At 47.7% G+C, this 12,603-nt stretch overlaps 1 long non-coding RNA gene across 1 annotated transcript; it reads right to left on the reverse strand.

Moving 5' to 3' along the window:
• Nucleotides 1–6,705: 6,705 nt before the first annotated feature.
• On the reverse strand, nucleotides 6,706–12,545 carry LOC140684408 (uncharacterized). Its single transcript, XR_012056637.1, has 2 exons — nucleotides 12,058–12,545; nucleotides 6,706–8,075 (listed from the first exon to the last, which is right to left on the reverse strand). It is a non-coding gene; the product is annotated as an uncharacterized lncRNA (long non-coding RNA).
• Nucleotides 12,546–12,603: the final 58 nt, after the last annotated feature.

Consider the following 12,603-nt stretch of genomic DNA (forward strand, 5'->3'; position numbering starts at 1 on the left):
CTTCCTTCCTTCCTTCCTTCCTTCCTTCCTCCCTCCCTTCCTTCCTTCCTTCCTTCCTTCCTTCCTTCCTTCCTTCCTTCCTTCCTTCCTTCCTTCCTTCCTTCCTTCCTTCCTTCCTTCCTTCCTTCCTTCCTTCCTTCCTTCCTTCCTTCCTTCCTTCCTTCCTTCCTTCCTTCCTTCCTTCCTTCCTTCCTTCCTCCCTTCCTCCCTTCCTCCCTTCCTCCCTTCCTCCCTTCCTCCCTTCCTCCCTTCCTCCCTTCCTCCCTTCCTCCCTTCCTCCCTTCCTCCCTTCCTCCCTTCCTTCCTTCCTTCCTTCCTTCCTCCCTTCCTTCCTCCCTTCCTTCCTTCCTTCCTTCCGCCTCGGATTTTGTGGGCAAAGATCTTGGCAAAAATACAACGCTAAGATGTAAATAATTTTGAGGTGAGGGCAGAGAGAGGCTGGCGGGCAGCTGAACACCCACACTAGTGGGGTGTCACTGTCTTTGTAGGATGTTTTTGTGGCAGTCCCGGGGCTGGCAGGAGCAGAGGAGGAACCTCCCCTCGCTGTGGGCACAGCCTGAGCCCGGGCCGTGCTCCCTGCCAGCTCTGCAAGCACACGTGGGGCTGGGCACGGAGATCACCTTCCTGCTCATCAATAATGAAGTGTCCTAGGCTATAATATTGGGGTGTACTCCATTACCACCTCGAGCTGCAATTCCTTTTTTTTACTCAGAGATAAGTCCCCCCAGGAAGACCTGTTCTTTTAGCCACAAGGCTGATAAGATCACAGCATTCTATTCTGAGATGCTCTGCCCAGATGGCAGAGCCAAATGATGCCATCAAAGATATAAGTGGGGTTGTACAGACAGCAAATAGATCCCCTCTTCCAAGAAAAACAGCTGAGACCTTCTTTACACTGGACCTCCAAAGAGAAACTCCATCAGTCTACAGGAGCACTGCTCAGACAGAACCACATCTGCTACCACTGCCCGAGCCAGCAAGTGTCAGGGTGTATCTCTGACTCTGTCAGTGGTTCTTCTTTTGTACTATTATATATATTTAGTGCTTTGTTCCCTTTTCCTAATAAATGATATTTCTGATTTAGAGCCTCTCACTAGTTTTACTTTTCAAACCAAGCCACATGGGGAGGAACAAAGTGGCTTCTGCACCCCTCACACTGCTGAGAGAGGCTGGGAGTTGTGTTTCCTCTGCTTTTTGCTTACCTGTAGGGTCTCATTCCTCCTCCCCAGGGAAAACAGACGCTGCTCCTCGCTCCCTGTGCTGCACAAGGGCGGGGAGGCAAAGGAGCAGTCCCCAGAATGACATCAGGAGCAAGGAAAGGGCCACGTGTCTCTATAGCAACCAGGATGCTCTGGGTTTTCGGGGAATAACTGGTTAAACCACACATCTGCTGCTGGTTTTACACCCTCGGTTCAAGTTGATGATGTGGCAGTGACCAGGTCGGGCTTCAATTTATAAAAGCCTCCACTGGTTTTTCCTCTGTTGGCACCAGGGCAGCATCTGCCGAGGACATTGGCATGATAAAAAACATTGTCCCGTCTCGCAGGATCTGCTTTAACAATTGATGTATAAAATAGAGGTAATCAGTTGTTTTTTGGATAGTAAAATCTACTTAAACTGTAGGAGACAAAATGGTGTGGAAATTTGATTAGTCTGTAGGGAAGAGAAGGATTTTTTGAGGTAAGAATGAGGTAATCAACAGGTAGGAAAAATTTTATCTAGAAAACTTTAGGTAATCTGTAAGGCACAGCAAATATTTTGGGGATAAGATCTGAGATGATCTGTAGGGGACAGAATGACATTTTTTGCAATAATCCAGAGGTAATCAGTGGGGTTTGTTTTTTGGAGATAAGACAGAGAAGTCAGATGGTTCTTTTGATTATAAAATCTGTGCTAATCTGTAGAGAACAAAATGAACTTTTGAGGGCTAAATGTGAGTTAATCTCTAGGGAACTCAGTCTTCATCACAGATTATTGCACAATATCGTCTTTTCAGTTTGAAAAACATCTAACTCCATGAGCAGCAGGACTGATCCGTGTTCCAAACCACTTCCACCTTTTTTAAACACCAGTGGCTTCATCTGCTGGGAGCAGAAAGTGGGAAACCATGACAAATAAATGTAGGGACATATCAGGGAGTTGCAGACTGGTTTAGTTGTAAAAAACCTAAAAGACCACCTCGTTCCAACCATGAAATCTAATTTTCCCTCTATATTATCTAAAGCCCTTTGAGCTTGTAGGAGTTAAAAGCAAATCTCTTGATCTTCAGGGAACAGACTAACTTGCACTTTCCTTTGGCAACTAAGAGTTGAGACTTTTCTAGGGTCTTTTGTTTGTTTGGGGTTTTTGTTTGTTTGTTTTCTGGTTGTTTTGTTTGTTTTATTTTGGGGTTTGTTTGCCTGTTTGGGTTTTTGGGTATGAATAATAGAACACTTCTATTCCCTCCTGCCGGGAAACCTCTCTCCTTGTAACCACCAGCGGGGTGTTCCACCCTCTCTGCCGCTGACGGGTCCAGTGTCAAAGACGTCTGTAAAAAAGCCAAATTTGCAACCTCCGTGGTTTTTCAGAGCTGCAGCCGCTCCCATCATCGCGCTGCTGCTGCCGCCTGCCGACCGCCCCTGCCCCGGGCTGGGCTCCCTCCTCCCATTGACACAACTCCTATATGGACATCCCTCCTATAGTGACATCCCTCCTATAGTGACATCCCTCCTATAGTGACATCCCTCCTATATTGACATCCCTCCTATAGTGACATCCCTCCTATAGTGACATCCCTCCTAGATCAGCTGTGACATTGCCTTCTACTGTGAAATTTGGGAGTGCAGAATGTGAATGGATGTGCATTGTGCAATAAGGTTCTTGTCGAATAGAAAGAAGGAAGATTAGTTTTTTTTGAGCAAACTCTCTTTCAGCAGAGACCTTCTGCCCTTTCTAACAAAATCTGTGCTCAGCGGATGTTACAAACATTATATACCTGTGCTATATTTATAATAACGTGCCAATATCTGTCACCTACGTTGGACAGTGTGTCCCCAGCCTAAACCAACAGAAAAATGCCAACACCACAGTGAAACATGGAGGGCATGAAGAAGGAGGGAAAGGACAAGACACACCCAATTCCTCCATCTTGTTCCCTTTGAACCCCTTATCTAGAATCCTAAAATTTTACTTTTGCACCCATGCCACACTTAATTATTACTCTTATCAAACACTCAGAGCTGGTAATTCATCCTGTAAGATTGAAAACTCCTCTCCATGGACAGAGATCACAGACAGTGTCTCTGGGGGCTCTGTCCAGGGGGGTTCCTGACCCCTGCCAGGATCCCAGAACTTCCAGGGCAGCCAGAGGGAAGCCCTGGATTCCCACACTTTCCACTACACCTGCAACATAAAATGAATCCTTTATTAAATTAAAAGGAAATGTGAATTTTGAAAAGACTCACACAACTGCTGTTAACTCTGTAATTTTTTTGTGAAGAATTTTCTACTTCTTCAATATCTGATTCTCATTTTTCTGTCTCTGGATTTTGCCAAGCAATCACAGCTTTTTTGGACTTCCCTGAACTGTCTGTAAAAATGTGATTGCATCAAGGAGTGTATGACTTTTTTTAAGGGCTTATGAATTAATTCTAGAGATGAATTTAGTAGTTGATGTTTTAGACAATTGACTGAACTTTTCTTTGTAAAATTTTTTAGGGAAAATTGCATAACTTTTGAATTTTGAATTAACCATTCCAAATAAGTCAATTTGACAAGCAGAAAGATTTCTACAAATCTGACAGCTGATGTGCTTTCGACTGAGCTGCACTCACCCTACCCTCACTGCCTCCTTCAGCCCCCCACAAACATGTGCAGAATCTTCAAATGACCCTGCACCTCATTTTCTGTTCCTTTTTCAATTCCTCTTCTCTAACACTGCTGAGGGCGAAATAAAGAAGTTGGTTTATTTTTAATCATTGCAAACGCTTTCCAAACCTGCAACGCAGAAGATTCACTTTTGACATGATGAGAGCAGCTGAGCCAGGGGGATTTCTGTCAAGAAGAGAGGCTGGCAAAGCTTAAAGTAGTGACACCAGTAGAAAAAGCCTCTGATGTCCCCTGTCCCATCAAGGCCAGTCTGCTGCTCTCCCAGGTGAGCAGGAAGCCTTGTGCTTTCTGTTTCAGCCTTTGAAGCTTCTGTCACGGAGGAAAAAAGGCAAGTGAGACAGGAGGGGGGATCACATGCATTCTGCAAGTGCATTTGTACCAGTGGCATTGGCCCTAGAGCAGCCCTGCAGTGAAAAAAATGCCATCATGTGGCTGTCAGCATCTCAGCAAGGTCAGCAGCTTCCTCAGCTGGGTAAAATCTCCCTGCTCTCCACAAACATGACAACTCCTCATCTGGCCAACCCACTTTCCCAACACACCATTCAAGAAAGGGAACTCTATTTAGGAGCAACCAAGTGTAGCTCCTTTTCTTTCTGACCAGCCTGTGTGTGAAGAGAAACCCCCAGCAAAATGGAGCTGATTGTGCTAAATGGCAGCAGTTATCCACTCTGGGCCTCACTGGGAGAAGAAATATCTGCAAAATGGTGATTTGTCCCATTCTCTGACCTCCAAATAGAAGGAAGTGAGAACCACTTCATAGTGGAAAGTTCAGAGCACCCAGAAAACCCAAGGAGTGACTCAGGTTTCTGGTGCTGAGCTTTTCAGCCAGAGTGCCCACTGGGTTTTACTTGGGAAGCAGCACACAGGGCCACAGGCACAGACCAAAGAGTGGTCTCTGCTGCAGGCTGTCCTCCTCTGCTCCTCACCCAGAACATCACGAGCCTTAAGAGTATGGAAATAAATTCTGGCAACAGTGACTTGTTAATAATCTAAGCCAAATCCTTGGTGTCAAGTTTTTTTATGAAATGGTGTGGTTTTATCAAAGTGTTCCCATACGCTGATGAAACCTTGGTTGGAAGGTTGTAAGAGGTTCCTCACGCTGAATGTTTTCATCAGTGGGGTTAATTGGTGCAGCTTATTTCCTTGCCCTAATGGGTTATTTGCATCTCATATTTTTGTTGCCCTTCCATTCCATGGGGTGGAATCCACCTAATCCACTTAAATCCACCTAATGCATAGGAAGGATCATCTGTGCTATCTTTCTGTCCCTGACACTTGCTCCCTCTTCCTCCCTTTGTGAGACCTGCAGTAAAGTGAGCCTGTAATCTTATCTTTTATTGCCTCTCCTTTGCAGGGGGAGTGTAGAGTTGGATCTCCCTGATCCTCCTGCTGTGGCTGGATCAGGAGCTGAGCAGACCTGCTCAGGGTCAGTCTGTCCCTGGGCAGGGAAGCAGCAGCAGCACGTGGGGGTGATGGGTGGCAGGGAAGCCCCTTCCAGCACAACAGTTCCACTGTGAGCAGCACACTGGGGTGGCTCCTGACAATCCCTAAAGTCACCTCTGGCCTGGTGGGTCTGCTTGCAAAAGGGAGATAACATCCCTGCCTGGAGACCTTTCTGGCTGGGTGATAACCAAGTCCTCTCTGCTTTACACACAATGAGGACACCAGGACCTTTGGAGCCTTGCTCATAACAGAGAAGTGCCTTTCCAAAAAAAGGATCTGAAACAAAAGCACTGGAGCAGATAAGGGACAGAGAACCAGTATCTGCCCAGAAGCCTGGGGAGTTCACTGGGATGTCCAGAGGGTCAGCCAAGCCCCACAGCTGGACCTCTGCAAGTTCCCACCTCTAGGAAATGACACTGCTGCATCCTGGCAGCCTGGAAGGATGGAACTTGCTTCTCCACCTCGGCTGCTCTAGTTGTGGTGGGATGAGAGAACAGTGCGTGACACAGGGCAGGACCCTCCTGCCATAAAACCCAGGGGTCTCAGGGAGGGAGCAGGATGAGGCCCACCAAGATCACTGCTTTGTGTGATCACTGTAGGAGGAACCACTGCTGCCAGCAGGGAGGCTGCCACTGGAACGCCTGCTCAGGACAAGCTGGGAAACCCAGACACTTTTACTAGAAATCACCACAAATTCCATGTATCTTCCTGTTCCTGTCATAGAAACCTGTTTGCTTTCTAAGCTTCCCTGTGAAACAGGAGCTGCTCAAACCTGATAATCCTCATTTTTATGGAAAAACCAGTTTCCAAATCTCTTGGGGTTAATTAAGTCTCATTTGCAGATCGACTAGCAAGGACAGAACATAGTTCTGAACCTTGTCCCACTAAAGGAGCACAGAGAGAGACCAGCTGCAGCTGAACATGAGAATTACAACCTGAGGGGAAGCAGCTGCTGGATAAGTTTTAAAAGGGAGTTGCAGTGAGGATATGGAGATGGTTATTTTTCAGCAGGGTTGTGGTGGGTGCCTTGGGTTGGTTTTTCTCCCTGTCCTTCCACAAGTGCTGGGTGTGACCCAGTGTATTAAGCCAGGAATACCATTTACTGCTCTAGACAGAGTGGGGTTTTGCCTTTTTTTCCTCCCCTCTCTTCCATGGGCTCAGCCGTGCTTTTGTTCTGCAGCTGACTGGGTTGCAGTGCCCAAGGCTGAATGCTAACTCCTACGCCTCTCTGCCCTTCCCTGGGGAAGGATAAGGAGGGTTTTATTTTCACCATGGCAAACAAAGCTCAGCAGAACGGTGAGTTTTGCTCCAGCTATTTCCTGGCAGTAGCTGAGCTTGTGTGGGTACCCATTGCTGACTTGCTTAGGGCCGGGATTAACAAACTGAGGGTGAAAATAAGCCTTTATTCATTTATTTATTTATTTTTCTGTGAAGAGCAAGTGTAAAGACACATATGAGGTGATAATCATGGAAACTGTGACTGCCATGGAAAACCAGGCTGCAGGCTGCCACTGTGATTGCCATGGAAGACCAGGCTGCCAATACTTCATTAGTCAGCACTGCCCATGGAATTCATAAAGCATCTCTTTTGCCTGTGCTTGCTCTTTTGAGGAGATGTGCCAGTGTTTGCCCAGCTGCTGTTGGGTGAACAGTGGGAAGGACACAGGAAAGGAGATTGCTCCAGGGAGTCCTCTTGTGAAATCCAAAGGCATTGAATCATAGCTGTTTGCCCTCCTTGTGCCACAATCCTGGTGGTTTTCTTCCCTGGACCGAAACATGCTTTTGCTTTATGAAATTGGAAGGTGAAGAAACCCTAGAAGAGGCTCAGGAAGTTTGCTGTGGGATGCACATCAAACTTGGAGCAAGGAAGGGATGAACACCACACTGGGCAACTTGCTCCAAACTGTTAAAAATCCCAGACTTGGCTGGGACAGTGGAAGAAAGAGATTGAGTCTCTGGCTGTATTTTTACCCTTTTGTAGAAGAGGGCAGCTATTCAGATGCCCACGACTCTGGGCGTGGGTTGTATCCACTGCTATGATGAAAAACCTCGTGCCACTTCCCCCCTGTGGCCTTGTGACTTTGATTAATCCCAACCCGTGCTACTTTTGGCCACAGCAATTGGCTGCTGCTGCAAATTCACTGAAATCCACAGCCTGGCTTAAAAGTCCTGGGCTGTGAGTGTGCAGCTGAGCTGAGATCACACGTGAGGAGCTGCTGCCCGATGCTTTTTGTGACCTAAAAAAAGAACTGTAGACCTTGCAATAGCATGGAATCCAGTGAGCAGGAAAGCAGCAATCCCTGCCTGGCTTCTCAGGCTGTTTATTAGGGTATTAAACTATATGATCTTCCTGTTCTATTCCTTCTCTTTTTCCTACACATCAACTCTTAGCTCATCCAAAGTTTTGAGGGCAGCTCACTTGGGCTTTTGTTTCCAGTCAAAACTCTTTGGTTTTTAACCTTCTTCCTCAATAATTACTGCCTTCCTTTTTGCTTTGGATAATGAAGGAAGAGAAAGCAAGTATTTCAACAGTGAAGACAGTTTTGGGGTGGGTGCGTTTCCTCAGGCTGGTTCCTTACAGCAGCCTTTGTAGCTGTTCTCTGCCAACTCTTATTTTTCCTGCAGAAGCTGTAATTCCTTGTGCTTTTCCTTAAAGCTGTAGCTCCTGGAGTCCCGTGATTTTCTAATCACTTCTGTGTGAGCCCAAATGAGTCACAGCAGATGGAAAACACTGGATGGCAATAACCTCCACTGCTGAAAAAGCCCTAAGTGTAAAAAAAAAAAAAAGCTTCTCAGTGTAAGCCTTGAAAACCTGCAAAGCAGGGACCTAATGAAAGGATCTCAGCCCCCTATTTTCTCTATATTTTTTGTTTTATATATTTGTACTGAAATATATTTTAAAATCTATTATACATTTTTGTTTGTTTTCTTCCTGGATAACCTACATGTATAGTTCTAAAGTTTTCGTGGGTTGGGTTAAATAGGATTTAGAGAAACATATGACTTTGCATTTATAAAAAGAAACCCTTCTTCAAAGATTGTGGCAGAGATTTATCTAGCTGCAATCTTACTGCTTATGACCCTGACAAGATGACACAATGGGAGCAGGAACAGAATTCTGCATTTAGGTGTGTATCCTTTAAAACACTGATGAGCTGATGCTGCACTGCTGATTCCCTTGTATTAAGGAGGAATCATCTGCTTTTCTGGCAACCCTGTTGCTGTTCAAGATCTTGCTGCTGGTCAGAAATCCTAATTCATGAAGGCAAAGCCTTTATGGGTGCTGATGCTCTTTGTGTTGATCTACTTGGTTTGGAGTATCAGTTGCCTTGGGATATGGTTTGCCTTGAAATAGGAGTCTAATCCTAGTAAGCAGCACCTAAAATGCTGAGGAAACCTGGAAACAAAACACAGCTTGTGGCTAAAATGCACAACTTGTGACAGCTGACAAAGAAAGTACTGAAATGAGAATTAGCTGCAGTGATTTGAGGTTTTATGTTATGCTTTGCATGGAAAATCCATTGTGCTTGATTGACCCCCTTTGATAATTAAGTTGTGGCTGAGCTGAAGGCGGGAGGGAATGCAGCCCATGGCCTGGGCAGTGTTAATGGGGAGCTCTGCTTGGCACGGCTGCCAAAGGGGGATGGTTCTCGGTGCTTTCACCCCGTGCTGTGCCACAGGAGTTCGGCCAGGAACCGGAAAACTGCCTGTGGGGAGGAAGGGATCACCCCTAAAGCCAGATCAGCCTCTGGGCTTGGCACTGTGAGGCTGTTTGAGCTGATGCTGGGGCCGAGAGGCTGAAAATGTGCAGGCTCATAGAATCACAGCATGGTTTGGATTGGAAGGGACCTTGAAGGCCATTTTGTTCCAAACCTCTGCCATGGGTGGGGACACCTTCCACTGGACTGGGTTGCTCCAAGCCCTGTCCAACCTGGCCTGGAACACTTGCAGTGATGGGGCAGCCACAGCCTCTCTGGGCACCTTGTGCCAGGGCCTCCCCACCCTCACAGGGAAGAATTTCTTCTTCATATCTCACCTAAAACTACTCTCTTTCAGTTTGAAGCTGATGTAGTCTTGCTCTTACAGCCCAGCTGGCTCATCATGTGCTGCTCTCTGCATCCTGGGCTGATTCAGGCCCCTGATCCAGTCAAGAATCATCTGTTTCTGTGGGTAAGGGTTGTGTTTTTTTGGTTGTTTCTTTTGTGTGTGTGTGTTTGTGCGCCAGGAGGAGTGAGACAGGTCCCACATGCCCTGGCTGCTGCTGGTGCTGCTGAGCTGCAGCTCTGCCCTTGGATGCAGTGCCTGCAGCACTGCCATCCCATTTGGAACATTCTCTGATGCTTTCTGCTCTGGGGAGAATGTCAGTCACTGGTGAGGAAGGGTGGGTGTGTGTGGGTGTCTGTCTCCACTCCAGCAGGACCCACAAGCCAAACCATTTGCTGAATCACAGGGAGGCTGCTCTTGGGCTGGAATAAACTTCAGACGTGTTCAAGGCACTGCACGAGGCTGCCAGGCTGTAATTTGTGGCTGGCTTTGCTTCTTCTCCTCCTCCTGCTGCAGTCTGAGTGGAAATGCAAAAGAGTCTGAAAGGCAGGCTGCTGTGGAAAATGCCTCTCTTTATTTATTTCAGTTGTTTTGGTTTTTCTCTTTTGCAAAGAGAACATTTCTCCTGCAGAGCTGGCTGCAGCTGCAAAAGCAGAGCCTGCAGGGGCCTCTGGCTGTCCTCCAGGGATTGCCAAACAGGGATTCCTCACGTGCCCCACTTATGCAAAGCACAGAATTGGGCTCCAGGAGGGCGAGGTGATGTGGAAGGAATTTGTGTGCTGTAGGCACGACAAAACTGAGCATCAAACCCAGCCGGGCTTTGGTGCTGGCCCAGTCCAACTGGTTGGTAGGGGAGGCAGCTGGAAAGTGAGTCATGTGTGCAAGAAAGTCCTTCACTTGGCTGCAGCTTTCCGAGCTCTTCCTACTCACTTCTCCACACGGAGCACGCACCTCCCAGAAAATGGGGCTAAAAAACAAGTTTAGGCTGGGGAAGGCTCCCTTCTCCCTCAGCCGCAGCCAAGTGACTCAGCTGTATATCAGCCACCACAGACAAGCCATGATCCTTCCTGAGAAGCCTCATCTGGTACCTTATCTGGGAGGTTTGTCTGCAGAAAAAACCCCAAATCTCAGCAGAAGCTCAGCAAAAGCAGAAGGTGGTGACCTGGACCTGGTCCCAAGAGAATGAGACATCCTTTGGAGTTTCCCACTCTTCCAAACATTCACAGCAGAGAGCTGGTGCTTGAACTCTTGATGCTGCTTTATTTTGTTTAATTCAATTTTTAAGTGAGGAAACTAGCAGGCAGTATGGCAAAACCAGGAAAGCTAAGTCATGGAGACAATTTGTTAATGCCAAATATTATATGCTATGTGCTTGGGAGAGAGAAAAAAAGGTCCGAAATCAATGGGAATTGGCAAAGCTCCAGGAAAACTTGGGCTAGCCTGAAATGCTAACAGATTGGGGGAAGAACCTGCTAGCTCCAAGCTACTCCTTCCTCCCCACCATCCTTCAGCTTCCAGAAGAAAAACACCCTGCCTGCTGAAATACCTCTCCTGTTCCAGACAGTCTTACTTAACCTCCTTTGAAATATTCTTCACAAAGCTCCTTTTTTTTGGTGTGTGTTTTCCCAGGTTAGTAGCTGGCTGCTGGTTGGAAAGTTGAGGTGCCTCGTCAACACTTTATGTGCATTCATGAGATAAGGGCAGCGCACTGAGCCCTGCCTAGGCAAGGCGGCTTTAGAGCCAGAGTAAAGGTCGCTTGTTTAGTCTGGCCAAAACTGGGGGTGGCTTTCTGCCTCGCTGATTCAGTCTGGGTGCTCCTGGCTCCAGGTTGGGAATTACCTAAGAACCTGGCTCCTGATGAGGTGATAGCAGAGGCTCCAAATGAAGCTGTGCTCACTTGTGGAGGGGCAAAGGTGCTGTGGAAGCATCAAGTTCTGACGTGGTTTGTGAAGAGAATCACAGGAACTGGGGCTTCTTAGCTGGGCTTTTAAAAAGGTCTTATAAGGAAAGGAGAAAAGTGTGTTCTGCTGGCAAAGTGAAATGTAACAGATCCACTTCCTCCTAGCCTTTATGCTGCAAGTAAACCTTAAACGTTATCAACAAGTCTGGTCCTTGAAAAACGAACATGTAGGTAAGGACCTAATAAGGCAAAACCATGTGTGCCCTCAGATGAAGCGCAGTACCTGGAAGGTCCCAGAGAGGACAGGGTAAGCTGGCAGAGGCCAAGCTGTTTAGATGGGATAAGTTTGTGTTATGCTGAGGCCACAGGGATGCCCAGGCTGTGGGAAGCACTATCAAGGGCTCTTCTTGCAGCTGGAGCAGGCCTCGAGTGTGGGTTTAGAAGAAGAAGGGAGCTGGTCTGGCTGCTCTGCCCAGTCCTGGGGAGCCCACGAGGGATCTGCTCTGTCCCTCAGCCGAGCTGGTTCAGTTTGCTGATCCAGTCAGGAAAACACTGCTTGCTTTTTTTTTTTCTCTGGTTTAGTTTGTTTTTCCAGTTAGCTGAATCAGTGCAAGGGGCAAGGCAGGAGTAAGAGGCTGGGCGACAGCAAGTGAATTCAGGCTTTAGGTTTTAATTATACTTTTGATGGCTGTTCATTTGGACCACAGGGATACCTGGCTGACAAAAGCAAGGAGAAAGCAGCATTCCCATGGCCCCCAAGCAGGGTGGGAACCTGTGAGGGGAAGCACCATGGTGGTACATACCAACACGATCTGGCTCTGCAGAGACCTCACAGCACATCCCGCTGTCTGAAGGAGGCCACAGGGAAGCTGGGGACGGACTCTTCACCAGCAGCTGTACAATTTGAAGGAGAGGTAATTTAGGTTGGATGTTAGGAGGAAATGTTTATTACGGTGAGGGGGTTGAGGCGCTGGCACACCCTGCACAGGGAGGTTTGTGGATGCACATCCCTGGAGCTGTTCGAAGCCAGGTGGGAAACAGCCTTGACCAACCCGGTCTAGTGGGAAGCGCAAGGCAGCGGATTGGAAAAGGTGTATTCCAACCCCTTAACACTATGTCTCCATGTTGGCGTGTGCCTCACTCAGATGCTGCCAGCACAGCTGGTCTGTATGGGGCGCTCCTCCCTTTGAGACTCCCACTGCCTCAGGGCGCAGCAAAAACCGCCTTGAAGGCTTTATTTCTTCCCGGCCAGACAGCGCAGTTTGCAGGGCAGGGGGCTGAGGAGCCGCGGCTCCGTCCGCTAACAGCGAACTCGCCGCCGCCATTTCGCACCCCCTCAGGAGCCTCAG

This window comes from Taeniopygia guttata, chromosome 6 (assembly GCF_048771995.1).
Source record: "Taeniopygia guttata chromosome 6, bTaeGut7.mat, whole genome shotgun sequence".
Lineage (NCBI taxonomy): Eukaryota > Metazoa > Chordata > Aves > Passeriformes > Estrildidae > Taeniopygia > Taeniopygia guttata.